General features: G+C 51.0%; 1 long non-coding RNA gene across 1 annotated transcript; it reads left to right on the top strand.

The window, feature by feature from the left end:
• LOC110256830 lies at nucleotides 1,362-24,235 on the top strand. Its single transcript, XR_002338841.1, has 3 exons — nucleotides 1,362-1,539; nucleotides 18,791-18,927; nucleotides 22,943-24,235. It is a non-coding gene; the product is annotated as an uncharacterized LOC110256830 (long non-coding RNA).

The following is a 24,235-nucleotide window of genomic DNA, read 5'->3' on the forward strand; positions in this document are numbered from 1 at the left end:
CGTGGCTTGGATCCCGTGTTGCTGTGGCTGTGGCCGGTGGCAACAGCTCCAATTAGACCCCTAGCCTGGGAACCTCCATATGCTGCAGAAGCGGCCCTAGAAAAGGCAAAAAGACGAAAAAACAAAAACAAAAAGAACTTGTCCCTTGAAAACGTAAATATTCAAAGAATTTCTTTCTTTTCACAGTCAAAATCAGTAGACCATTAGATTTCATAGATTTTTTTTAAAAAAAATCTTGATTTCTTTAATTTCCTGTAGAAAAACACCATACTGCACTTTTTTTTTTTTTGAAATTCCTTTGCAGGAGGGATCACAGCAGCACAGAACATGTCTATGGTTTTAGGTGGTGGCGGGGTGGGGGTGGGGTGGGTCTGGTTGTTCATTTTCAAAGCAAGTCCCCCTTTCAGAATAAAAGTCAAAGGAGACAGTTAAGGAAACGTTTTCCTACAGAGCGGGCCGCGGGTGCTGGTGGCCATTCATAGCCTATTTGGTCACCACACTAGGGAACTCCTTTTTCTGTTACCTCCGATCTTTGTGAATTGTGCGCCTGAAGACAGCAACAAGCATGTGGCTGAGATTTCAAACAGAGCAAGAACCTCCCGTCTCCCAAACAGAGTGGGTGAATACTGGGACTGCGGAGGAGCTAAGACACTTGAGATCATTACTCGAGGTCAGGAGGTTTCCTGCTAAAAATCTCCCACTTAAACCCAAGGGGAATGGACTCAAAACATTTTTATCAGAATGGCTCTGGAGTCGGGGATATGCTTTGACTGCTGGTGTAAAGCTTTTGACCTGTAAAATTCCAGAGCCGGCGTTTGAACTGGGGCTTTAAGGAGCCGAGCGCTGACTGCATGGGCTGGTGTGGGTGAATTTCCAGACGTGGCTTGTGTGTTTTTAACTGCACTGCGCTTATAAATCACGTTGCATTTTCAAAGTCATTGGTGTCAGTACCCTTCTGGCTCAGCGGCCTGGAGCTAGAGGGTCGCTGTTGTTTTGGTGAAACAGCCCAAGGGCCGCCCCATTGAAGTTGGGCGTGGACTTGAATGATCTTGTTTATAAATTAAACAAAACAAAACAAAACAAAAAACGAGGTGAGACCTGAATGTCTGGGGGCTTGCAAATGGGTTCTAAGCCGATTCCAGAGTTAGAGTCGGAAGTCAGCCTGAGCAGAGGGAGCCCCTTTGGCGCAGAGGCCGGCGAGGGGGTGGCTTTCAAAAGGGAAAACCCTTGTGGAGAAGTGTGAGCTTCTGCACGTATTTAGAAAAATGAAAACCTCGTGATTTCGAGGTCATGGTTCAGACAGTGCTGTCCCTCCCAGTCGGTGGCTACATTCATTCCATAAATAATTTCTAGGTGGGAATGACTCCTTGCTGGATTGTTTACGGCTGTGAGTTAACAGGATGGCAGCTCTGTTACGAATGGAGGATACGACGGTTGCTTGGACTCTTGGTCAAAATCAGATCAATGGCTGGTTCGCTTGCTGTGGATCTGGCTGGTCCTACAGGTGGGGTGGAGGTTTAATCGCCAGGCTGCTCTCTGGTAAGCACTGTTTGGAGTCACCCTGGGCATGGCACGAGTCCTGTCTCTGTCGTCCCTTCAGGGATATTTAACCTCCTGAGGACAATTTCTGCCACGGAGGAACGCGTTCCCGCTTCCAGGACAGGGGAGCCTGGCTTGCAGGGGCCAGGGCTCGGACGGATCTTAGGCAGCGTTTGCTAAACCCCCTCCCCATGAGGCCTCAGAGGGGGTGTACACCCTGCCCTCCGTTTTAGGAAGGAGGCTGGATTCGGGGTGGCCGTGAATGCACGTGACCCGGCGTCACAGAAGTGGTTCCTTCTGGCTCCGTTCTGGGCTGCCCGCTGCCTCGTTGGTCCTGCTGAACAATTTCACTTTTATTTTACTTTGCCTTAATCCAGAGCAGATTTACAAATCAAGTGGCCTCTTGTGATGAGCATGCGGGACTAAAAATATGAGATTTGTCTTTGCTTTATATGTTATTTCTGCATCTCAGATATTTATAATTGTCTTACTCTTTGAGGATATTTGTATGGGCCAAGGATGGCTCAGGATGGCGGGGGCTCCCCTGGACCCCTGATTGTGGGGATATAAACAAACCCGGCCATTAGGATCTGGGACCACAAGGCGCACAGACGTCCCTCTGTGGTTGGGACAAGGAAAAGCAGAGCTGGATTCTGTGGGAGCTCAAAGCCAGGCAGAGCAGGAAGGCTGGGAGCTCTGTGTGGTGACTGCTGAGCCGCTGGCCCAGCCTCCGTCGGTGGATCTAAACTGTGCCTGACTGAGCGGAATCTGTCACGCGGGGCAAGGTCCTAAGGTCTCCGGGGAGGGTGGCGGCCCCTCGGACCTTCGCTGCGAAGGATGTGCTGAGCTGAGGAGATGTCCCCGGCTTCCAGGATTTCACCTTTTTTGTCCTCAACCGTTTGATCCACAAAATTACCCATTGTGCGGGCATTTGTCTGTTTACTATAATGAAGACAACCGGATTTGTAATTGTCTATTAAATGGTCTATTAAATAGTGTCATAGCTAGAGGGACCTCAGCAAAAATAATTCGGCTTCTCAATGCTTCACAGCCTCCCTCTCCTCACACTGTGTGGCCACACTTTTTGGGAAGATAGCTCAAGGCGCTCTTCTTTCTTCTTTGAAATCTCATAACCTGAAGCTCTGCTGGCGTCCCCCCTCCCCCACAAATCTCAGTTTCCCCAGGATGTTGGGTGGGGCTCTCCTCTCGCCTGGGGGTTCTCCCAAAGCTCCTTTATCTCTCTGAAGTTCTGTTGATATAATAGTTTCTGCTCCTGGCTGATCACCCTTCCTTGTGTCTGGTTCTGTCCGGGGGTCCTGTCTTCTCCAGCCCCCACCCCCAGCGCTGGGTTCGCTTCAGGCCACATCGCTACCTCACCTCCTCTTGTCTCTTTGTTACCTGTATCCCTACCTGCAGCTTTTTTTTTTGGTCCTTTTAGGGCCACACCTGCAGCAGGCAAATGCAAGTTCCCAGGCTAGGGGTCAAATCGGAACTGCAGCCATGGGCCTACACCACAGCCACAGCAACTCAGGATCCCAGCCGCATCTGCAACCTATGCTGCAGCTCTCGGCAATGCCAGATCCTCAACCTACCGAGTGAGGCTAGGGATTGAACCCTCGTCCCCATGGATACTGGTCGGGTTCATTACCGTTGAGCCACGGCGGGGACGCGGTGGGCTCTGTTTCTGGTCTAGCACACTCATCAGTGTCCCCACCCTCCCCATCACGCAGGAAATCTCCCTGGAAGCTTGTTTTACACTCTCCGTCCATAAGGTCACTCTCCAGATGTGGCACGTGTTCTGTTGGTGCCCACAGAATGGCCCTTCAGCCGGGGTACATCAAAAACATTAAACACATCATTGAAAAGGAACTCTATTTCAATTAAAAAAAAACCTTACAGAACTCAAAAGAGATATAAGCTTAAAACTGCCAAAACGAATAATTAGGAATTTGTTTTATCGCTTCTAAGTAAAAGAAACTCATGACATCCAAGAGTTCATAGATGAGGACTGAATAGTGAGAATGAGGCTAGAAGAGAGTTTGGTTTAAAATTGTTTCGAGCAGGCGTGCCGGGACATCAAAATCCTTACAACGGGTAAAAATCACGAGAACTCGGGAGGTCTGAACTGGGGCTGCCCAGTGAAAATCGAGACCCAGTAAGGTTCCTGGATCATGTCACACGCAGGAAGAAACAGAATTTTTATTAATTATGTTTTCTCTATTCTAAGGCAATGTATGATGATTAGGTACAAAAAAAAATTCTTTTGTGGTTTAAAAAGCCAGCTTTGGGGAAGGTATTTAGTCAATCACATTCAGCAAGTGGGCGCATTGACAGCTGCGGGAAGGCAGGGCTGAGCATCCGAGGGGTGAGGACTCAGTCTAACCAGCCTTCCTTTCGCAATGAAGCACAAAGAGGGCCTGGGAGGGAACAGGCTGGTTTCCAAGGAGGACTGCACCTGCGGCTCTTGCAGGGCCAGGCTGCGGTCTGTGGGACCCAGGGGCCACCCTTGAAGATGCTCCACGTACAGGACCCCCTGGAGCGCCCTCTAGGGGATGTGCGCTGGCATCCTGAGGGCTCAAGGGGCTGCCGGGAATTAGACCCATGCCCAACCTCCTCCGGAAAAGCCCTGGGCAGGTGTTTGCCCTGGAGAGTGACTGCGGGAAGAAGAGCTGGGACTGGAGGCCCTCCTCGCTGCTCAGGGTTCTGTCCCCTCGGTGGCAGCTCTTCCGGACTCCCTCGTTCCCTCACATTTTCACAACCATCACGTCTCTTGACTTAGAGGATCATTCATTCTACCCATGGTGGCAGGATCGTTTCTGGAAATACTCATTTGTGCTTGGCTTCTGTTTTCCCGCTTAGGCCCTCCCAGCAGCCGCATAAGCCAGAGCGGGCCAGGCTTTTTGGGGACCTAGCACCTTGGCTCCTTCCTGGCTAGTAGATCCCTGATTTGGGGGGGCCTAGTTTCATGACTTGGATAAGCCAGTCCTGGCAATTTTGTTCTCCTTTGCTAGTGCTTGGTGTTTCAGTTGTCATGTGATCTGGCTCAGGCCAAAAAGAGCTATGGGAAATCTTTGAGGAACTTTTGGGAAGGTTTCCCCTTGTTAATGAGAGAGGAGAATGAGGAGAAATTCCTTTCTGCTTGGGACAGTGTGGCATAAGATGTGAAATCCGGCACCACAGCAGCCATTTTGCTACCAAGAGGGGAGAAATGGTCAACTCCCTGAAGATGAGTGAGGAGGTATGAAGGAGACTTTTTTGAGTTACCAAAAGATCCTCAGAAGTTCCTGCTTCTTGAGATCTTAGGTGAGATAATTAATGCTTTTATGAATTACCTTTTTTTTTTTTTTTTTTTTGCCAGAGTCTCCAGAATGATACCAGGCAGTTTTACTCTCCCAAGCCCCAGATGTTTTCTTCTGCCGAAGGGAAAAGTTAGCAGCAGATCCTACCTATCTTGGATTTTGTCTTCCAAAACCTGAGCTCCTAAAGAGTTCATACCTGGGGATCAGGGGAAGGAGTAGTTGTCAGGAATTCCTGACAAAGGTGATGATTCCATAGAGATGCAGGTGACCATGGTGTACTGAGGAAGGCTGGTCCCTGATACGGGGACTACCCTGAGTGCCAGATTTCCTGGTCCAAGTCTGCCTTCAAACGAACCCCTGGGCACAAGTGGTGAGGCTATCCATGACGCCTGTGATGGGCTGGGGATGCAAGGACTTTGCCCACTTTCAGGAGCCCCCTGAGAAGCCCCCTGTACTCTTATGTGGGCTGAAGGGAGGGTAGGAGCACCCAGGATACGGCTGAGATGGAATTCCTGCCCACCTGATGGGAGAGATGCTTGGCACTGGATTTAGCTTGATTTTAGGGAAATCCTGAGTCTGTGATGTACGCTCCATTCCTGATGTGCCACACTGTGCATCTTGCTGTGCTCCTTGCCCCTAACTTGTCTGGAAAAGGCTGGAAGGCTGCACTCTCCCCAGAGCGTGCTTACATGGAGATGATGGCAAGGAGTGTGAGCCAAAGACCACCTGGGGTCTGAGCAGGTGCACCTTCTGAGGGTTGCCAGCCTTTGCTTTCCTTCTGCTAGAATTGCCTTTAGGGGGTGACCCAAGCAATATGCCATCAGGGACATCCTTCCAATTTAAGGAGCCATTGGGATAGAGTAGCAATTGCTCCACTTTCCTAATTCTTCAGTGTCTGTCTCCTAGTGTGTTTACTATGGGTGGTGGTAGAATTTCTCTAAGTGACTTAGGTTTTTTCTTTGATAAAAATTTCAACACTGCACCTGAGTTTCCTTTCCGGAGCCACATTTCCTTTTAAGATAAACTTTTTTGGGGAGGAATAATTTCAGATTTACAGAAGAAATGGCAAAGACAGTAGAAAGGGTTCCTTCATCCATTCCCCTCTGGTGGCATCTTACGAAACCGTGTGCATTTGTCACAACCAAGAGGTTACCACTGGGAGATTACTGTAACTAAACCACAGACTTTATTCAAATTTCCCCAGTGGTTTTTTTTGTCTGTTGTTGTTTTGTATTGTTTGTTTTTGTTTTTTTCCCCCCAAATGTCCTTCTTCTGTCCTACAGTCCAGTCTAGGAGGCCACACTGCATTTAGACTAAGTCACGTTTAATGTTGCATGTGAGAAAATTGTTTCTGTTTCCCATTCTGTTTTTAGCACCCAGCTTTCGGACACCCAGCTTTCGAGCCACCAAAACATCATTGCTGTCATTAAATACAAAAGTCGTATCAGATAACGTCTCTCTCTCTTTTTTTTTTTTGTTTTTTGGTTTTTGCCTTTTCTAGGGCTGCTCCCATGGCACATGGAGGTTCCCAGGCTAGGGGTCTAATCAGAGCTGTTGTTGCTGGCCTATGCCACAGCCACAGCAACAGAGGATTTGAGCCGAATCTGCGACCTACACCACAGCTCACGACAACTCGGGATCCTTAACCCACTGAGCAAGGCCAGGGATCGAACCCGCAATCTCATGGTTCCCAGTTGGATTCGTCAACCACTGAGCCACGATGGCAACTCCAAGTTAACGTCTCTTTAATAAAATTCCCAACTTCTACACCCTATCTGTGAAGGTGCTAAAACTTGGACAAAATTTAAAGACATTCTGCGCCGCGAGTCAGATGGTCAACGTAGCTTCAAAATATCACGTGGTGAAAAATATTCCCCAGAGAGCTTCTCGGAAGGGAATAGGTAGAAACCCTCACAAGTTAAAATATTTTTTTTCTTTGCATGCAAATTTGGAAATTTCCATTTTCCTCCTTGTTTATGGGCTGAAAGGTTAGGAGGCAAATGGCTTTGTATTTTTTATCCTTTCTGTGAAACGATTAGCATATGCTGCCTTTAAAATGCTCTTAATAGTTTTTAATATCCGTAGACTTTCATAGATGATTGTCTAAGTAATCCAATTGGGAAATTAATTGCTTGATCTTGTAAGTTTCCGAGTCCAAGACGTGGAAGGGACATCAGAATGGAGTTCTGTTTGATGGTATCTTACGATAGACTCACTCTTGGAATTGATTTTTGGGTCCGTAGGCACCAGCGGTGAGAGCCTGAACAACTGGGGGAGGCCGACCTTGCTGTTTGATGCTGTATATTCGCATTTACACTGTGTCTACTTTTGGCTTCGTGAGGTCGTGGAACAAAATTACGACGTGAAAAAGAGGCCCATGATCCATTCTTTTGCCTGTGTGACACCTTCACTGACTTGTCAGAGCCTTTTCTCACCAGATTGCCTGTGCTTTCTCACAACTGTGTATCATCATTGCTTTGTCATCTTCAGGAAACCTCCCTACTAACACTCAATACGGGACCCAGGCCGCCCTCATCCTGACAGCTGCAAACCGCACAGCACCAGCTGCCACACGGGAGCATCCTGCGTTATTTGCCCGGCTTTCCCTCAGTTTCCATTCTCTTAGGACATGGGTATGGGCGTCACACCCTGGACCCTTGACTCTGGGGCAGACTGGCTTCATCTCCGTGCCTCGGAGACCTGGCTTCTTTGAAACCACCTCCTATAAACCCTCTCTGCGCATTCAGATGTAACCTTCCCTCTTCAAATCCTTGTAGACCTGAGATCCGACTTGCTTGTGTCTCGAGAATCTCCAACTTGTTTGCTGGGTTCTCCAACTTTCTCTCGAGGTCTCAGTGCCCTCTAACCCCACTCCCCTTCCCCCGTCCACAGCCCTAGCTTGCAAGATGGTGGCAGAAACTGGTGGAGTTCTGTGCCTGCCTGGTAGCCAACGGAGGACACCATTTCTGGAGCATCTTCTGGGTACCAGCCATTGCCCCGTCCCTCTGGGAACTCACGGGTCCTCCCCACAACTTCATGGGACGGATTCTTCTGTTTCCCTCGTTTTGCCTGCGAGGAAACAGAACTTAAATAGTTTCGTGTGAACTTAAATAGCTTTTCTGGGCCAAAGCTAGTCTGTAGATGAGCTGGATCTGGAACCCACAAGTGTTAGGACTGCAGAGTCAGAACGCTCTTCCCTCCAGGAGCTGACCTGTGACCGGGCCCAGTGAGCAAACGATACGTATTTTTAGCTCATCCATCTAATGGCGTTTCTTGAGCCGGGAAGAATTCCCTCTTCCGGAGAACCTCGCGACGGCATAATGCAGTCTTCTAGTACATTGTTTAACTGCCCCGATCTTGGAATGACTTTATTGTATCACCTCCTGTCATTCTTACATTCTGAAATTGACTTCGAAACAGTTAAATCTTTCCTTTGCACTGAATAATGTGATGTTTGGATGTTGTCCAGGTCTCCCCACCGTGCACAGGCATGGGGGGGGGCGGGAGGGGGGACTCTTAGAGCTCTTGAGAAGTCGTCTGATCGTTTTCACCAGTGACATCAGGGAAGGTGGGCCAGCACCCTTTTCCACCCCTCCGGCTGGGCTGTGGCCCCCTTCCCAGAGCAGAGCTGTTGCAGCTGCCTCTATCTGGATTTCCCTGAGAACCGGGTGACTGCCTGTGGGGTGGGGTGGCACGATTTCCCAGGGGAAGGTGGGCTTTTCTTTTTCCTTTTTGGCGCTACCCACGGCATTTGGAAGTTCCCGGGCCAGGGATCAAATCAGAACCACAGCAGTGGCAGCACCAAATCCTTAACCGCTAGGTTACCAAGAACTCCCCCCCCCACTTTTTTTTAATTTATTTTTTAAATGGCCACACCCATGGTACATGGAAGTTCCCGGGCCAAGGACTGAGCCTGTGTCTTTGTGGGGACGTGAGCTGCTGCAGTCAGATTCTTAACCCACTGCACCACAGCTGGAACTCCCTAAGGGACTCTTAAGGTGGGATTTTCTGAAGACACGGGGCAGGAGGAGGAAGCACCAGTGGCCCGGCCAAGGGGCCATGTGGTCGCCAGACTCTAATACTTATGTGAGTCTCTCAGGTGGGTTAGTCTAGCCTTCATCTTTCTGAACTTGACTGTCGCTGGACCTCTCTTCACTTGCACCAGGCTGCATCTCAGTGCTGTGGATGCCTTGGGAGACCCTTGGTGGAGCTGGGCTTCTAGCACCTGGAGGACAAACATCAGAGGGCTTTGGAGGCAGGAGGAGCTGGGAAGGGGCATGGGCTGGGTCCTAGGACGCAGGGTAATAATAGAGAATGAAGATGCTGTGTGGACCACCTTAACCTTGTCCTGGATTCCAAGGTGGAACCAAAGATATCTTGGTGGTGGCATTAACCAGGCTTTGCGGCCGCCTCCAGCTCTCTTCATTGCTGTAGACCTGCCTGGCGGGTCCTAACGGCTCTTTTGCGGGAGCAGACTCGGCCGCGTATTGGATGGTGAGCTTTGCAGGCGGGGACGAACCTCTGGGGGCTGCTGATGGTCTCGCCCACGTTCCGTGTTCTGTGAAATGAATTGTTGGTTGAGAAGATCACTTACTTCCTTGTCCCTCTGTCTCGTCACCTCTGTGCCTGTTTATGCCACTTTGGCCACAGCACACAGACTGCACAAAGCATGCGCACAGGCGGGGGCTCCCCGTGAAGGTCTATGTGGCACGTCTCTTGGGTTCTCTACCTTGGCAAACTGCCTTTTGGTCGGGAGTGGAGCCTGGAGAGGCATTGCCTGGGCAGGATGCATTTGTTGTGGGTTCAGGGCAGGATTCATGAATCTTGCTTTTTTTTTTTTAGTCTTTTTAGGGCCACACCTGTGGCATATGGAAGTTCCCAGGCAAGGGGTTGAGTCATAGCTGCAACTGCCAGAATCATAGCTGCAACTGCCAGCCTACACCATAGCCACAGCAAGGGCAGATCCAAGCCTCAGCTGCGACCTACACCACAGCTCACGACAACTCGGGATCTTTAACCCACTGAGCAAGGCCAGGGATCGAACTTGTGTCCTCATGGATACTAGTCGGGTTTGTTACCCCTGGGCCATAATGGGAACTCCTGAATCGTGGTATTGCCCAGAGGGAACTGTGTGGTAAATCATTACTGTGTCTTCAAGCACTTTGAACCATTTCTTTTAAAAAAGATTTTTTTTTTAAGACATTCCCTGTGGTGTACGTGGGCAGCTGCAGCTCTGATTCCACCCTGAGCCTGGGAACTTGCATACGCCACAGGCGTGGCCATAAAAAGGAAAAAAAAAAAAAAAAGAACAATTTGATTTGAGTATAGTGTGATCGCAGGCCAAGGTGGACTCAACAAACTTGCAAACTGTTAATTTCAGGTATACAGTGAAGGAAATTAGTTACGCTCGTACGTGTTCATGTGCTTTGAAGCATTTCAAGGCCTTTCCAGGTCTTCTGTTTTATTCGTTCTTTATAACATCCCCGGACACTGAGTCCCAGAGAGGGGAATTGACCTGTCTGGGGTCCCAGGTGGGAACTGGGACTAAAACAGGAGTCTCCCACTGTCGTCCCTGCGCTCATCTCTGGAAGGACTGGGTCACTGCCAAGCCCCTCGGGGGACCCCCGGCGTGCAGGTGGGAGCCAGGAAGGTGGTCCAAGGCGCGCAGCCCCCAGCGTTCCCCAGGGTTACGCCTACAGCGGCCGTGCCATTTCTGCAAGGCCGCGCCCAGGTCACAGGAGGGTTTCTGCAGAGCGGGTTGCAGGGGCGCGGAAGTGAGCGGAAGAATCGTGTGCTCCTCCGCCGCCCATCCTCTTCCTCGGCCCCGGCCTGCCACTCCCACCACTCCGGAGCACCTGTCACTTCCCTCCCAGAAAAGGCGCCCTCTCTCCTTCAGTACTTCAGCTCCAGGGAAGGAGGGCTTGTGGTCAAGGTCAGGGGGGCTGAGCTGGCGGGGAGGGGAGGGCAGGGGGGTGAAACCCAGCTTGAGCCGAGCTGGCTCCAGGGCGGAGGAAGTAACGCAGGTCTGGATGGCGGGCCGGGTTCCATCGGGAAGAGTGGGGAGAGCGGAACGCAGAAGTAAAAGACGTTTGCCAAGTGCCCAAGGGGAGACATTCCTGGGCCCCCCCTTGGCCTAGGATCCCACTAATAAGGGCAGACGAGTAGAATGCGTTCCAAGCAGCAGAACGGAGCTCTCAGCATCCGGTGGGGATGGGATCCAGAGGACCACCCCCAGCCCCGGAAGGGGGCCGGGAGCCACAGAACACCCCAGCCAAGCTCTCCTTGCAGCCAGCGGAGGCCTCTGCCCGCAGCCACTTCAGAAGGAGCAGACCCACTGCACGATGCCGGCTGGGAAGAGGAGCCCGTTCCGAGGGCCGCCACGTGGGGGCAGCACCTTTGAATATTTCAAACCGCAACCCATTCTCTCTGTAGCTGAGACGCTGGCAGGAAAAAAACAAAAAACAAAAAAACAAAAACTTGCACGTTAACAAAGGACATTTCGCATTTGAAACGATTTAGGGGAGAAATCCTGTTTTAATGTCAGCCCAGAGTTTCCGCGTATATTCATATTCAAAGTTATCTCTAGAAAATAATCCATAGAGTTTTAAACTCGGGTGACAGTAATGGATCAAGCATAGAAATCACAGCCAGGGTGGGATAACCCTCTGAAAAATCACAGTATGTGGTCGATTTTCTGAGTGGATGAAACTGGGCTTACAGTTTATGCGGGGAGTATTTGAGCTAAATGAACTCATGAAAGAAGATAATACAATGTACCATCATTTTAAAGTAATTTAATCATGAAAACGAAAAATTTGGAAGAAAACAGATATTTTACTTAATAGAAACCATCTGTACTGTACAGTAGGCAAATTGTATAAAAATGAATAAAACTGTCTCTGGAGGAGAATGGCTGAGGCGCGGGGCTTCTGTAATGAAGATGTATATGTGCCTTTTAGCATTTGCATCGTCTATTAGATGAGGTAAATTGCACGGGAGTATAAGGGAAACAGTTACAAATTTTATTACCGTCATATGACTGATGACAAATGCAGCATTAGAAATAATGCACGTGCGAGGCGGTCTGTCCCCAACTCCGAGTGAGCGGCGCTCCTCTTCGGACTGGTCTTGGCTCCACGTTTATGGCGCATTGGGTCACTCGGAAGGCTTCGTCTAGTTACTACTGCCTGAGTGGCTGGGACCCACTAAGGATCCTCTTTTAACTTGTTTAGGCTCCAAGTGTGCTCTTTGATTTGATTTGGCTCCACCAGGGAAGGAACTAATTTAAACACGTCTGGAGTGGCTTTCGCGCTGGACTTTGGGCCAGACGGATGCAGGCAGATGATCTGAAAAGCATCCCTCTACTCCTGTTGACCTACATCGAAATGCATTGATTTGACAGGAAACTTTTGTTCTTCTGCAACAGGGGCTGGCTCCCTCCTCTCTGTAGCTGAAGGTCGAGTGGCCACATTTTTCAAAACAGGCACTTGTTCCTAATCTGCAAATTAACTAAATAATCACAACTGCTAATTATACAGTATCAGGCCTGGAATACATAGGGCTTGAGTAATAATCAGCTTTTTAAATTAAGTTGGTGACAACCACTATTAGCTGCTGTGATTTAATAATCCCAATAAATGTGCACATTTTAAAAAGGGGCTCTTTGTAATTTTTTTTTCCCCAGCATTTGCAACTGAATCTGTTAATGAAAAGAGAACACAACAGTTTTATGTTACAAATGATGCCATAATAGGTAAATAAAAGGGCTCCTCCAGACGCTATTAGTGATGGAGATGCCACGAATATGAACGGAGAGGCAGAGCGAAGTCTGAGAGCAAGTCTCTATTTCTGTTGCTATGATGAATTAAGGCCAGAAGGAAACCCTGATTCCTACTGTATATTGAGCATTTTGGGGCAATGAGAAACAGACCCCATTAGCAAATATGTAAAGTAAAACTACCTCCCTGAAGATTTGGAATTTGGCAAATTTAGAACAAATGAGATGCAATTTTCTACCTCATATGCTCCTCTGGATTTACCTAATATTATTATAATATATTGGCTCAAACAGTGACCCGAGACCCGGGGATGGGGTCTGTGCCTTGTCGGCAGGTGGGGGCCCCATCCTCTCCGATGCCCATACCCCAGGGCCCCCTGGTGGGACATCCTGATGCAAGTCTGAGGGGCCCAGGGAAGCCGCTGGGGGGCAGCTGGGATCCTCACCCCCTCGCCAGACTCGAACCTGGACCTTCTCTCTCCCCATGGCTGATGGCTGATAGCACTTTCTTTTTTCTAGTGGTCAATTGAAATTTTATGGCTAAGTTATTTAAAAGAGACTATAGAAGAACCAAACGAAGAAAGGATGGTGGAAACGCTGCCAGTCTCGCAATAATTACTCTTGATAGCAATTTGAGCTCATTTGCATGAAAAACACCCATTTAACCGATCTGCTGAAAAGAGCCCCTTCTTGTGCGCTGTTCTGTAACACTGTGCTGTGGTGCTGTTTTTGGTTTTTCCTCCAAAAATAAATTGAGTTTACACCGTGGAAGCAGATCAGGGCGGTGAGTCCACCTCTCTGGGCAGCCGGGATGAGGCTTGTATTCGTCTACTCTGTGCAAAATTCGGATCTTGCCTTTCATTGCCGTTTGGGCGCATTTCTCATCAACTGACCTTTTTACAGGGGAGCAACTTTCGAAGCCGGGAGAGGAGGGCAACGGTCAGAGCCAGGATTCCAGGCTCGGTGCTCGGGACCGTCGGCCAAAACCTTCTCTCTTCTGTCCTGGGTGGTTTTTCATCAGAGCGGGAACGTTAACACAATGCTTTAAGCCCTTCCCTCCCCAATGCCTTTCTGGTACGTGCGCACATACCACCTAAGTGGCCATTGTTAGTGATGAGAAGCTGCCGACAGCATATCCATCGATCCTTCCATCAGAGAATCTTACTCCAGGCCCAGCCCAGGCTGGGGCTCGTGGAGGGTTGGATGGTTTTGTGGGTCCGTCCTGGGACTGAGAAAGTCAGATGGAGACAGTCCCTCACCCCACCCCCCATCCCCGCTCTCTTCAGGTCACACCCGCTGTCTTCACATCACTCCCACTGTCTTCCTCATGCTTTTTTCCCCCCAAAGAGAGGAGAAGCTCCCCGTCTGGTTATAAGCGGCCACCCTTTGGGCCCTCTTCCCGTTTCTTCTTTTCTGCCCTTTTCAGGTTCTATTTCCTTTTGTTCCATTACGTGAACACGTTTTAATCTGAAACTTGGAAAAGAGCTGGCATTTCAGGCAGGCATCTTGGCAAGCCTGTTGGCCACAAGGTCGGCGTGGTGAGCAGGAGGCCGAAAGCCCTGTGTGGAGGTCACCGAGGCAGAGTTCAGGGGCCACCACAGGTCTCACTTTGCAGATGGAGAGACCGAGGCCCCTGAGGGGAGGTGTGGACCCCAGGAGAGACAGGGGAGAGCGCCCACCCCCAAGATGCCCATCTTCCCTGCGCCCATAATTCAAACACTCTGGGAGTTCCCATTGTGGAGCAGTGGTTAACGAACCATGAGGTTGCGGGTTCGATCCCTGGCCTTGTTCAGTGGGTTAAGGATCCGGCGTTGCCGTGAGCTGTCGTGTAGGTTGCAGACTCGACTTGGATCCCTTGTTGCTGTGGCTGTGGTGTAGGCGGGTGGCTACAGCTCCGATTAGCCCCCTAGCCTGGGAATCTCCATATACCGCGGGAACAGCCCTAGAAAAGACAAAAAGACAAAAAAACAAACAAACAAACAAAAAAAAACTCAACGACAACAACAACAACAAAACCACTCTGAATATGGAAGAGAGTTTTTTAGAATTAGAAATTATGGCTGAAACCAGCTGAAAGCCAAGTGCGACCAGTTGGTCTTACTTTGTCTGGCTTTGTTCTTTCCCCTTCCTTCCTCCCCCCGCTTCCTTTCTTTGCTTCTTCTTCTTTCTCTCACTTTTTTTCTTTCTTTCCAGCTGACCTTCTCATCACTTCAGGGTCGCCTGAAGTTCACAGAGACCTTCCCAGCCCTGAGCGGGGTGCAGAGAGACTGGACACAAAGCCATCCCAGGGGTGCCTGGGAACGCAGGCTGTGTGATGAGGGACCCAGGTGGGGCGCTGGGGGCTGCAGGTGTGGGGCGGGGCTCCCTGTGCCCTTGCTTCAGGCCAGAGCACCTTTTGGCTGTGATGCATCCTGCATTCTGCAGAGGCCAAGAAGGCCGGCTGGGCCAGAGGAAGAAAGACGGGAAGAAAGGCAGGCTGGCCCTTCTGCCAGAGCCGCTGGAAGCCAGCACCTGGCCGTTGCATCTGCCATGCACAAGATGGCACTCTTAGGCTTTCCAAGGAGCTGCGTGCACAGAGCAGAAATGTGACATTCCGACCTTCCCCAGTCACCTCCTCCCAGAGAGGCTCAGGGGGAGGCAGGAAGAGGGGAGGAGAGTTGGGGCCCTCCTGGACGTTTCCTGGCGCCCCCAGTGTGGGCTCCCCCCGCCCCCACCATCCCCTTGGACAGCCAGAGCTCCCAGGCACTCATGGAGCTGCTGCTGACAAACTCAGGAATTGCCAGTGCGGTCCTCACGGAAGCCTCCCCCCTCATCCTGTCCCCCGAGAGCTGCACTGGGAAGGATCTCAGGCTTTGTTTCCTGAATGGGGCAGAAGCCATCCAAAGAGCTGGCTCTGACCCCCAAACACTGCCAGGCCGTCCAGAGCCACGGGGCTTGGTTCCTGGATCTGATGGAGATGCTGCCCTTGCCCACCTGGTGCTGGAGAAGGCTCCCCATAGAGGGGCTCGGGGTGTCTGCGAAAGCCGGCACCCCCTCTGGAGGGGCGGTGAGAGCTCCTCTCTGGGAGGTGTGCCCAGGGCCACTAGAACAGATGAGGACATGCCAGACTGCATGGCATGTGATAAGGATACATACGATCTCTCGAAACTTTTATTTTAGCCCACGCAGACATACACACAGAGACACAGACAGACAGAGACACACACACACACACACAAATGTGTGTGTATGCACAGATGTGTGTACATCAGGCCCTGAAGTTCACGTTTGGAAGCACCAGCCCTTGTCCCTGGAGGACAGCACGGGGCAGGGTCCCTGGAATGAGCCGTGGCTTTGCAGTCCCTCACATCTGGGCTCCAAAGTGGTTCTGCCACATGGTGTGACGTTGCTTCCGTGGCCACATACCTCTCCGAGCTTCACTGGGCTGAAACCCACAGCTGTGCCGAGCCCGATTTATCTGGTGTTCTTCAAGTCAAGTCCGCCTACATGTACAGCGTCTTAGGTTGGAGTAGTTTTAACTCAACTGGAGACTTGCTGGTGGGTCCTGGCGGGGTGCGCAGAGGGAGAGGTCTGTCGGATGGAAGGAGCCAGAAGAACAAGGTGTCACCGTGAACACTCCAGGGCTGTGAACGCACCAGCGAGTGGGCGGCAGCGGTGTGGCTGCAGAGGCGCCCCCCACCCCTGGGGGGTCACGGGGCTCCTGGCTCCTTTTCTGCTCTGAGCGTCAGCTGCAGGCTGATCCGAAAGGCGCAATGGACCCTTTCTGTCCTCACTCATGGATTGTCTCTGCCACGGGCGGCGTGCCTGGTTTGGACAGAGTGTAGGTGAGTCTTGTCGTGCATGACTTGGTGTCTTAGGACAAAGCTGGGAAGAGGGCGCAGCCCCCGATCAGGCAGAGCCCTGGGGGAGGTGGCATCTGCTCTCCCGTCTGGCCGGCTGCCGAGCTCCTGTGTGCACAGCCGGCCGCGGCAGTCTCCCCTCCCGCATCCCTGAGAGCACCTCCTGAGAGGACCAGCCCCGGCCCCCCGCCTGGGGCACTGCCACAGAGAGACCCACGCTCGCTGGGAGGTGGGGCCTTGCGCAGGTCTGTACCTGTGCCCTGGACCTCAGCCTCCTCATCTGAAAAGCAGAGAGGCCGGGTGGGATCATCTACTGGGCCCCTGAGTCCGGCTGGGGCAGAGGTTACTCCTCTGCTTCCCCTTCCCTTGGACTTGAGTTCCAATGAGCCTTTCCCGGATCCGGTTCCGTGGTTCCCGGCGCTGCCTTGAGCCTCACAATTTAATTCACAGAAGCTTCTGAGTGAGGAGTACCACCCTGGCCTGGACTCAAAGCCCTGTTTCTGATCCAGTGGGAAATTTTTAACCTTCAAGAATGTCATGCAATTATCTCCCAGGAGTTTTCCTATTAGTTTTATAATCAACTTCCCTGGACCAACTAAGAATTGATATTCAGCCCAAACGCATTCTTGTCAAACTGCATAATTTTACCTCCTGGTTCTATTACTTTGTTCTATGTTATTAGAGATAGTATTTTAACTAGCATTTTGCCTTAATTGTGTTTGCAGAATGTTATTTCTCCAGGATATTAGAAAGTGTTTTGCAAGGAAGTGGGAGGAGTGTTCCGTAATCCAATATATTTGGGAGGCACGAGTCAAATGCATTTGAACGGGTTTCATTAATGCGGGCCTTCTCAGAGCCTTATCTATGCAAAGAGCATTGGGCGGGGTGGGGGTGGGGGGCAGAGGCCAGCCCCTGCCAGCTCGACCTCTGCCCTGCTAGGAGTCTCTGTGGGTCCCTGGTCACTGCCGCCACAAGGGGTTGAAAGACATATCTTTGAGGTCCTTTACCAGCTCTGTTCTTCCCTAATTTCTCTCTTCCTCCGAAAGGAATTTCTTGGGCATTTGCAGTGTATAGGACACTGATGGAGTGTGTGTCTTATTGTCCATAGCTCAGACCCATGTCCTGTGGGGGGACCACGTATATCAGACATGGCCTCTGCCCTCAGAAGGTTAGACTCACCTTGGGAAGGGACATGCTGAGGGCTTCCTGGCGATTCAAGGTCACCTATGGGAAGCTATGACAGGTAAGAAGTCCAGAGAGTGGAGTTCTTGTTGTGGCTCAGCAGTAATGACCCTGACTAGTATCCAGGAGGACTTGGGTTCAATCCCTGGCCTCGCTCAGTGGGTTAAGGGTCCAGCGTTGCCATGAGCTGTGGTGTAGGTTGCAAATGAGGCTCAGATCCCACGTTGCTGTGGCTATGGTGTAGGCCGGCAGTTGCAGCTCTGATTCAACCCCTAGCCTGGGAACTTCCAGATGCTGCACCTGAGGCCCGAAAAAGACAAAAAAAAAAAAAAAAAAAAAAGTCCAGAGAGAGCTGTATGGTGGTCTGGACTGGTCAGGAGGGTCCAGTGGACGGAGCTGGCCCTTAGGCAGATATTACAAGGAGGCTGCATTTGCATCGATGGGGGACCACGAAGAAAGAGCTTTGAGTAGAGGCCACCAGAGGGGTGGAGGCAGAGGGGATGAGATGGACTGGACCCCTTTCATAGGGAGGGGTGGGGACATTTTACTCTGACAATGCAAGTGGCAGCCCAGTTTTCCCTAAATAGGCTTCCTTGTCACAACTGTGGCTCGGATTCAATCCCTGGCCTGGGAACTTCCATATGCTGTGGGCGTGGCCATAAAATGAAAATAAAGAAATGAACAAAGAGGCCTCCTCTCCTTAATCCTGGGGTCCTCCGGTCTGTCCATCAGCCCTGCTCGGGTTACCCCTCCCGCCTGAGTTGACTTGTGTACGTTGCCAAAGGAAAGGTCACCCCCCTTCCCCTGGCCTGTATGGTGTGACCTGGGCTTTCTCCTTTGCTCTCGTGAGGGGGGCTTGGAAGGGTGTAGAACGGTGCCAGCATGTCCCGTGGCATGTGGAGGTGTCTTGCCTTCTCCCCTGCTTTGTTCCGAGGTCCTGTGTGGGGACACTGGAGGCACAGATGTCCACGGGTGGCTGCGGGAACCCGTGTTCTTGTGCTCCTCCATCCTGCCGGAGAGAACGGAGCAGCTGCCTGGGAGCTGTTGAAGCCACTGTAGCTAAAGGAAGAACTGGTGACAGCTGGAGTCTTTGGGATGTCTGCGTCCACACGGAACGGTTCTGTAAGTTAACGCCCTCGTTTCTCTATCCACAGATACGTTTCTCGGACCATCTCATGGGCTAGGCCCTTGCGGGACAAGGGGAAAGGCAAAGGCAAGGTCGTGGTTTTGAGGAGGCCCGTGATCACGTCGGAAGGACAATCCTGATGAACGACCACGGTAAACAAATAAGGTAAAGCGCCACGAGGCAGACGTTGTACTGAACTTGGTGCCCGTTGGCTGTGCCCGTGTTTCAAGCCTGGTGCTGGTGACCCACGCTTTTCCATTTTCTTCGTTCTGTTTCCGGCTGCACCCACGGCACACGGAAGTTCTCTAGCTGGGGATCCAAGCCGAGACTGGAGCCGCTGCAGTGACAATGCTAGATCCTTAACCCACTGAGCCAGCAGGGAATTCCAACGCTCTTCTTTCATTAAATGTTCACCAAATACTTTCCGAGCTGGTGTCGCTAGTCTGTGGTATGTGTTATTATATCTTCTGCAGATGCAGAAACTGAACGGCAACGCAGGCTGAAGATCTTGGCCCAGGTGGTTCTATGGGCTGTTCTATCAGTCACTGGGGTCAGGATACATGCGAGGGTTCTGGATCACAGAGGGGGGAGTCGCTGACTCCGAGCACTCTTCACAGTAGCTAAAAGGTGGACACAATGTCTACCGACAGATGAGTGGATAAAGAGCATGTGGTACCTGCACGCAAGGGAATATTATTTGGCCGTCAAAAGGAAGGAAGCACTGATAGAGGAGGAACCTTGAAAACGTGCCAGACCATAAGAGACCGCCTACTGTGTGCTCACTTGATGCGAAAGGTCCAGAGGAGGCGAATCCCTGGAGGCAGAAAGCAAATTGCTGGTTGCTAGGGGCCAGGGGTGGGGAGGCTGGGAGAGCCTGCTGGGGGGCTTTATTTCGGAGGGTGAATTTGGGAATCAGAGGTGATTATTCATCACTGTGAATATAATCAATGCCTTTGAGTCTTGCGCTTAAAGACACTTCACTTCACGTCATGTGAATTTCACCGCAAACGTAACTAAATAAATCCCAGCCAATGCCATTCAGGGGTGGGCATGGCTCATGGGCTGGTAAAGGGGGCCGCGGGGCCGAGGGCCTCCGGGTGGGCCCCACCTGTTCAGGCGCCCCAGGAAGCCTGGTCCCCATTCTCATGTCACAGACCGTCCCTCGGGGCTCCCGGGAGGAAAGGATTCTCACCACATGTAAAGAGGTTTTTCCAAGTGAACCCACCTGACTCTGGGAATCACTTTTCTGAAGCGAGATAATAAAGGGTCAAAGGGACTCCGTTCCTATTCTTTTAATTGCTAGGATCGATGGGCACAATTGATTGGAACTGAGAAATAGTCTCCGGGTGACATTTAGGGAGAAGCCCGGAGACGGGTGCCTTGCGCATGGCCATCTCCGAGGGCGCCGCCTGCGGGGCTCGGCCGGCCCAGCCGGGCCTGCGGTCAGAGCGAGCCGGCCAGAGAGGCTGTCTCCGTGGGATCCTGCGGCCGGGCCCTGGCTGCTTCCAGAAGCTTGTGCCCTGAAACTCTGCTGGAGGCCCGGCTGCTCTGGTGCTCGCGAGGAGCCCCCGGCAGAAACTACTCCCCGGAGCACCCGGGCAGAGCCGGACCTCCTGTTGGGCTTCGTCCATCAGAAACTTCCCTGTAAGGAGGAGCTGTTGGCCGAGGTCACTTTCTGAGGGACTTTCTTGCCACCGTGCTGCACCTTGGAGAGGAGGGCAAACCTCCCCTTTGGGTCTCTGTTTTGGGCATCAGCCCGGGATGTGAGACAGGGACCGGGTACCACGCTCAGAGCAGTTCACGCCTGGGGCTCCCTGCCAGCTTGGTCCTTTCTGCAGCTTTTGGGAGGAACAGCTGGCCTCAGAAGAGAAACCAGTTTCCAGCCCAATTCTCGGGGAGCGATATTAAAAGGAGAAAAAAAATCCTGTGGACTCGTCACATCCTGCGTTGCTGGGACAGCTCATCAATAGGATTGGAGGACTGCACTGATCTTTTGCTTATAATGCAGAACATTGGATGGAAGGCAAAAGTGCTTTTAAAAGGGGCCCCTGGAACACTTTGAAAATATTAATTAGTGTGTTGAAGCATTCTGCGGAGCATGTCATAGTGAAACTGCTCCAGGGGTTGCTCAGGATGAATTATTAATAAAAACCCCTCTGCCTCCTGTGCTTCCTACCCACCCTGATTTTATGGGTGTGGGTGTGGGTTGGGTGCCTGTTCTGTTCACTTATTGCTCATTTCATGCAAGTGGGAAGGTTGGGGGGGGCCATGTTTGGGGCTCATGTGTCTGGAAGAGAAGACACACCCCAAACACCAAGAACACGCCCTGGAGGGGAAAATGCAGTCACTGGTGGTGTTGGTTCGGGTGCTTTGTGTTCCAGTTGGAAACCAAATGGGCATGACTTTGCTGGGTGAGTGAGATCTTCCCTACAGGTTCAAGGCTCATGCAGCAGTGGCTTCTCCAATCATGAGCCTTGAACTTGGGATTGTATCTGCGAGAGTCCTGGGCAGCTCACCCTGAAACACCACGTCCCCTAGACAGGAGAGCGCTGAGATTCCAAGCCGAGAGCAAAGCCCACTTTCCCCTGTTCTCAGAAGCACCGATCTGTAGAAATACAAACGTATTAGGGAGGGCATTTCCCTTTAAGCATTTTAAATTAATTCAGTCAAGGATCATGGAAATACTTCTGGTTCTGCGAAACTGCACACTGAGAATCGGGGGGTTAATCTAGATATTAGGAGCCTGCCTCCCCGTGGAAGGGAGCCAGACCTTGACGTTTTCACAGGACGCCTTAGACGGGCCCCTGGTTTGTCTGCTTTTGTTCCTTCCTGCCCCCACTCATTTCACACTTCACATTTATGGATTCCATATCTTTTCTCTTGCAAAAATACGTGCAGATGTCTTGGCTCTCTGGAAAACAGTCAAAAACTGGGTCTGTAATGATGGAGCTTTTGACACGAGGGCAACGTTAGACAATCAGATGAAACGGTGAATTTTCCACGTTCATTTTATTGGTGTTTGCTGACTTCAGGATAGAAAAGAAACGGCCTTTCCAGTTTAAAAATGAACTAGTCGACTGGACGTCTTTGAGCAGTAGGTTCTACCAGGACCCCTCTGGTCCACTGGCCACACGAATGTGTCACACCTGCTCCCGAAAGTTTGAGGTGTCCCGTTGGTCTCCTCTGTCCAACCCTCCAGGGAGCACCCCCCACCCTAAGCTCAGCTGGAATTTTCGGGTTGCGAACGTCCTGCCATTACGCCGGGAGCCGATGGCCAGCCACGGACTGTGTTCCAGCGGGGAAAGGGAGCGGAGAGCCGGCGAGGCTTCGGAGCCACAGCAGAAACGCGCCTGCTTTTTACGAAGGGAAGAGCAGGACACGTTTGCTCCAGAAATCTTGCTCGCATCCTGAGGATGTGACGGCACCACGTCGTCTGGAGCAGGTTCCGAAGCCAACTGATTAAAATTTCAAGCATGCAGCGACCTCCAGGCCCTGCGAGGCCCATTCTCACCATCGTCCTTTGTCCATATCTTTCCTTCTTGGAGAGAGAGAGGGAGAGAGAGGAAGAGAAAGAGAGAGGGACAGAGGGAGAGAGAGAGAGAAAGAGAGAGAGACAGAGGGAGAGAGAGAGGTAGGCTTCCTAACTGAAGATCTCTATAAAATTGCACACGCCGGATGCCATACTATTCTTTTACCCACTTCTTTTCATCCGAATGAAGCCCAGATTTAAAAGAAAAATCAGCTTTGCAAACAGATCCCTGCCTGGCCTCCTCTGGGTGACCTTTGATAGGGTTCTGCTTTTTGGAAGGTGTGACACGGCCGGCCTGTGGGCAGACCCTGCGGTGGGGTCTCCCATGTAAACTGAGCTCAGAGCCTGAAAGAAGGAAATGATTCCATGAGCGCGTTCCCACCTCGTAGGGACAAAGGAATCTGCAGTGAGCAGTTGTGTGTGTGTGTGTGTGTGTGTGTGTGTGTGTGTGTGTGTGAGTGTGTGTGTGAGAGAGACCGAGGGGCTTGCGAGCAATGGCAAAGTTTTATTTTTATTTATTTTCGGGTGATGATTTAAACACTTTCTGCTGCCAAATCCTAAGCAGAAAGAAGCCCACGTTTGGCTTTTATCAGCTAAGAGAATTAAGGTGATTTTTTTCCTTGACTTTTTTTTTTTTTTTTTTTTTAACAGCCCGAGTACCTTGGCCAGATTCCAGTTCAGGTAATTACATTCTGTCTTCCGAAATTCCCTTGTAGCTCCAATTGGGCAAGCTGCTCGTCACTTCCCTCCTAAAGGCTGATGTGCGGGGTGCCTGGCGCCGGATGGGGTGGCTTCCAAGAGTGAGTCCCACGGCGTTCGGTGGAAACGCATTTCGAGAGGCTTCAGCGTGCAGGGCTTGTGTGCACATGGAAGGCGTATTTATTGCTCTTTCCATCAGTGGCTGCCAACCCGAAACTGTCTCTGGATGACATTTTAAACATGAAGGCCGGGGGCATTAGGACGATGCGATCCGAAGTCCGTTTGTCTCACCTTTGGGATTGTTGGGCGCTGAACCCGGGGTGGGGAGGAAAGGAAGGAGGGAAACGCCCTGTCCTGGGAAACCCTCTTACGCTTCATTTTCCACAAAATGGCTCTTTTCTTTTTTTTCCTATTTTCTGATTAAAATTAAGGGGGAGTTATTGGGCTTTTGTGTTTTTGTTTGTATTTTTCTAAGGGTAAATCTGGACATGGAGGGGTTTTCCATGTGTATAGGACTGAAATGACATGCCCCCTTTAAAAAAGTCGGATTCACTTCATTTAAAGTTAATTCTTTAAGTGTTTATTGAGTCTCTACCATGTCCCAGACCTCTGTCAAAGGGCTCTTTTGCCACGGAAGCACTTTCCTTTTTTAACCTTTTCCTTAATATTTCTCTTCCTCATGGATACCAGTGTGTTTCTCAAAAACAATGCAGGTACTTTTTATAAAAGAGCATCTGTAGGATAAACAAAGCATGAGATTGACCTGCCTGTGTTTCTGTGATTTGTCCTCGTGCCTTTGCGGAGCCAGCGGCCTTGGGTGGTGGGACATTTCCTGAGATGGACACCAGTCGTCGCCCCAAACGGGAATTTAGGAGGAGTCCTGAAAGATAAAAAAGAAGACCAGATGCATGAAAAGCATTATCCTTTAGAAAATAAGCAGAAGGGTAAAGGGATCCTTTTTCCAGTCGCCATTAGAGACTCGGGAACCTGCTGCCGCGGACCTCCTGTCAGTTCTGTTTTTGGCCTAATTCCTACACAGTAGGGATGCCAGGCTTAAGAGATGGCCTTTCTGAAGGAGGCGGTGCAATGCCCCGGGGGGGGGTACCCCATCAGCTGTCCTGGTCGGCGGTCTTCCCACATACTTCGAAGCAGACAGATCTCCCCAGTACTTTTAGTTTGTATCTTCTGTTAATTTTCCCTACCTTGTGTCCTTCCACTACTAAGTGCCACAAATTGATGGCCCTG

The sequence above is a fragment of the Sus scrofa genome, chromosome 14 (assembly GCF_000003025.6).
Source record: "Sus scrofa isolate TJ Tabasco breed Duroc chromosome 14, Sscrofa11.1, whole genome shotgun sequence".
Lineage (NCBI taxonomy): Eukaryota > Metazoa > Chordata > Mammalia > Artiodactyla > Suidae > Sus > Sus scrofa.